The sequence below is a fragment of the Harmonia axyridis genome, chromosome 1 (assembly GCF_914767665.1).
Source record: "Harmonia axyridis chromosome 1, icHarAxyr1.1, whole genome shotgun sequence".
In the NCBI taxonomy this organism is placed as follows: Eukaryota; Metazoa; Arthropoda; class Insecta; order Coleoptera; family Coccinellidae; genus Harmonia; species Harmonia axyridis.
Window position 1 is genome coordinate 32,929,470 of NC_059501.1, and position 4,670 is coordinate 32,934,139.

The following is a 4,670-nucleotide window of genomic DNA, read 5'->3' on the forward strand; positions in this document are numbered from 1 at the left end:
GGTATTCAAATTTAAAATCATTGTATTCGCGTCTCTTGACTATTTTATTAACAGCAGTTTTTGATAAATTGCATTCACTACAGATCCGACTCAAAGAAAATTGGATAAGGGTCAAAATCACCTGAAAATCAACTTTGAATGACATTTTTTGATATATCGTTGAATTCAGCGTTAAAAGTTATTTCAATAAGTGTCATAAAATATACAGGTCCGTGTTGAAAAAAATGAGGTTGAGGGTGGCCCAGAGAGCACGAAACGTTGGATACCAAATCTGATTACGTCAAATTGAGAACAATTTACTGTCGAATAAGAAATTCCTGTAACATTTTTCGATAATATTTGAAATAAAGTGGGAAAAAAAAATCAAAATGACAAAATTTACTTCTCTTATGATATCTTAATAACCGGCTCTGATAATCTCGATTTGTTTGAACTGCTTGATAATGCTTCTATACATGCAACTTTTTCTCCATTTGACCGACCTTCTAACTCTTATGGTTTAAAAGTTACCAATACAATCCCATTGAAAAAGTGGCCACCCTGTATAATATTGGTGTAATTGCTACTAAGCTACAAATACAATTGTCTTGAAATATACTCCATAATTTATCAATATTAGCTGAATTGCTACAAACCTCAGAAATTTGTTCTTATTGAAATATTAGAGTTCATGCTAACATAGAAGTTCTGTACTTTCCTTAAGTACAAAATTCATGAAATTTCAATGTTGCATTGTTTTGTGTCGTGATTTTGAGCCCGCCCAGAAAATGATTCCTTATTTTTACAATCAATCTGGAATGTATTGTAGCCCGAACAAATTATGACAACGTATAATATCTTAGATTGATATTCCTCAAAAAAGCTTTTCTCCAAAGCAAAATTGACTTTTTTTCTTCGTCGTTTAAACCTCAAAATCGACCTGTATTAGTCAGTACAGAAATATTAGCTGTGTCCTTCTAAATTTATTTGATCATTTGATCAAAATTGGAATTAGTACACTAAATTTCTTCACTATAGCCCATTGATCCTGATTTACAGAACTATTATTACTATTAAATCTTGGTTTTTGAATTTGATTTATTTTTGTGCGATAAATACTATAAGTGATTGATATCAATAATAAATTCAATATAATGATACAGGGTGATTCACCGCGATGCTCTGTTAGACGTTTATGGAGAATTAATCATAAATTTGTGGTGAAAAATGAGTGTCTTTTCAAATCTCTAAAACTTCTGGTTATACCGGATTTTATTATTATCTAGGGGAGACAGGGAAGGGTTGATACAAGGGGAGGTTTGATACACTTTCAAATTTCCCGTCTCGGTTCTTCAAAGAAGGCGTTATCAAAGACAGTGCCTCTATGAGTGTGGAAATAGTGTCTGTTGTTATCTACCAACGATCCCATCACGATTAATAGTTTTTAAGCTTAAAGTGTGATTTCTACTTATTCGGTGTAATAATTTGCATAACAAACATAAGGCTTTATATTTTTATGAACAAAAAATAACGAAATTCATTACTTTATTCTTGATGCGCATTTCATTTAGAGAAAAGTCGCCAGTAGTACAGATCTTCAATCGAATATCATAATATGTTCACATCCTATATTTTCTAAATTTGTCTTCTAGGGAGGTTTGATGCAGTAAATCTCCCCTCAAAAGAAAAATTTTAAACAGAAATGCAAAAATAAAAAAGTGTATTTGATGACTTGTATCCTGAGGACGAAAATGAAAAAGATCCATTTTTTGATAAACGAAAATAATGAATTGCAGTAGTGCAACCTAGGTCGTCATCTTCATCAGTGAATGGAGCGCCATTCAGGGTGTGCAAGTGTCAGTAGAAAAATAAAAATGTTCACGCGAATTATGTAAGAATTAGGTAGTGTTATGATAATAAAAGATAGATTTCTTATTATTACTGATACCCTATTTCTTATTGAAACATTTACTATTGATATAATATGTATTATGTTACTAATTCACCTAGAGACAGTTAGTGATGATCTTTCTCTGATTTCTCAGATTCTCCATCATCAGAACCATCATGAGGCCAGAAAGTTGATTGTATCCAATGCAATATCTGGGTGAGCATCTTTGAAATATTCCATGGTCATTTCACTATATGGAATAAGACTGTTCAAATGGTCCAATTCCTTTTGATATTGGGCAATATTTGCATTTGATTCTTTTTTGAAGGCCTCAATAACTGCCTTGATTTCTTTTTCTACAACATCAATTTGTGAAGGAACAGTATCTGGTGGGTAGGGTATTTTCAATGCACTATACTGTTTCTGGAACTCTTCGACCATTCCTGGTACATGAACTGTTGACTTATAAAGGGACCAATCAATTACTGGTGGATTTTCTGGGTAAGCTAAAACCCTTCTCAAATAATTATTAGACTAAGCTTTGAAAGCCTGATAAATTGGGCGTTTGTGCTCTGGTACTCTTTCAGCAAGTTGAGCCCAATTTATAGAACTTTTCACTATTCTTTTTGCAGCCATGACTACACTTTCTTTTTAATTCGCCAATATTGTTATATAATTCAAAGTTCCAGCTCTCTGTCTAGAGGTTACAGATTTGATGGCAATTGTATCAAACCTATTTTTTAGTGTATCAAGCCTCCCATGTATAGGAACGTTTGAGGCATTTTGTAACGATAATTTCAACAACTCATAATCAAGGTTGAAATTTTTATTTTCAGTTATTGAATATTGCTAAACGTTTAAGCGAAGTCTCAAAATTTCACTTCAAAAATAGGAGAAAAGAAAATAAGAATTTTGTAAAAAATGTATCAACCCTCCCCAGTTTCCCCTATATTTTATTCTTTCAGTTAATTCTACGAATGAAAAGAAAGGGGTTGCCTAAGCAAACCCATACCTTAAATGAAAACTTCAAGAGTTTTCGAAGATAAACGTGAAATAAGGAAAAAAATTTCTAACAATCTGCAACTTCTGGCAATTTGAAAATTTTTCTGGTCTATCAATTTTCAACAGTCCCAAGAAGAAATAAATACAATTCATGAAATTTAAAATTTAGTTATCGAAACACCGTATCTTTTTTCCGGGAATTACAGACTACTCCACTCAGTTCCAAATTGCGGTTTTTCCTTATTTCAACCGATAACTCTTGAAGTTTTCATTTTAGGTATAGGGTTAACTTAGGTAATCCCCCTCTTTTTATACATGAATCGAACATAAAATTGACTGAAAGAATAGAAAATATAGGTCGTAACTTGAAAATCTTGAGTTTTGATTTGTAAGTTCATGATCTCCCCATAAACACTCGGTATATTTTTGATCCAAACCGCAAAGAGTCCTATAATTATAAGTAAGTAGGTATTGACTGGATTGAAAATTGAAAAAGGGTTTTTCGAAAAAAACTTTTTCTGCAAAAATATTTGAAAGAATATGAGTCTTCCTCGCTACCATTCCATCCAATTATTATTATTTACTTATTATGAGTTTCTACCCAAGTTATGGTAGGAATATTGCTGGAATTATCATCAAACAAACCATCTAATGATGCAATAATATACTGGGTATGCCATTTGAAATAAGACATCAGTAGTCTGTTTTCGGTATAAACGGAATTTGTAGAAATCTGAAAATAACTTAGGCAGAAATATCATAGTCTTAAACTCCAATATTCGAATTTTCAGCACAAAAATAATTGGTTTTCCATAAACGTCTAATAGGTTTTCGCGGTGACGCATAACCATCCTGTATAGCGAGAAAAAGGAATCGTACAATTTGTATTACCTTTTTCTTGATATTCAGAAATTCAGAAGGATTGAAAATATCAAAACTTAAAATTCACTGAACTTAAAATTCACTGTACCTAAATACACATGAAATGTGATTTATTATTATTTCATTGTTGTCAGCTAGTTTATACAGATTTACAGTTTATACAGGATTCTGATTATACGATCGACTTGAATTTATGAGAAGTTATTTCAACTCAGTCGGATCTTCTACTGATGAAAAATTCATTAATTTTCCCCAATATTCAGCTTGAATTTTTACAGTTCTGGTGACGTATTAACATAAAATTCTGCATAAGTTTTGAAATTGTTAGTATACGTACATATAGAACTCGGGTAGATCTACTGTCACTCGAATATATTTTTTTTAGGTAATATAGTTTTTGAGTTGTTCTGTTGGCTCTGAAAAATTAAATTTAGAGATGCGATCAACATAAAATTTCGAATTAAACTTGAAATTACAAAATGAATATCAATGAAATATTTCATCTTGATGAAATAGGAACGTAGTTCACAAATAATTAGAATAAAACGGCCATATTATCGGAACTCCAAGTGGAAATTTTCTCATTGACGAACTCAATTGTGTTATTTGACATCCGAAACTACCCTGAAAATTTCATTTTTTTTAGGTTTCCCCGTTCGAGATGTACCTACCGTAGTTGAGGTTAGACCGGACGGATATAATTGAATTTGACTATAACAATGGAGTTGAACCATGACGTATTAGACCATTTTCGGCTCAAAATTTTGAAAATGACTTCTTCAAAACGGTTTTTTTTACAGCCCTCTAATGATGGATATGATGATTATTTCAATAAATAAAATAATCTGGCGAATACTATGTTCCTGTCACTTCATTAATTGAATTCGAGTCTATGTTCCTGTCACTCATTCATTGA

At 31.7% G+C, this 4,670-nt stretch overlaps 1 pseudogene; it reads right to left on the minus strand.

Moving 5' to 3' along the window:
- Window positions 1-1,995: 1,995 nt before the first annotated feature.
- Window positions 1,996-2,539, minus strand: LOC123685154 (annotated as a pseudogene).
- Between the last annotated feature and the right edge of the window lie 2,131 nt (window positions 2,540-4,670).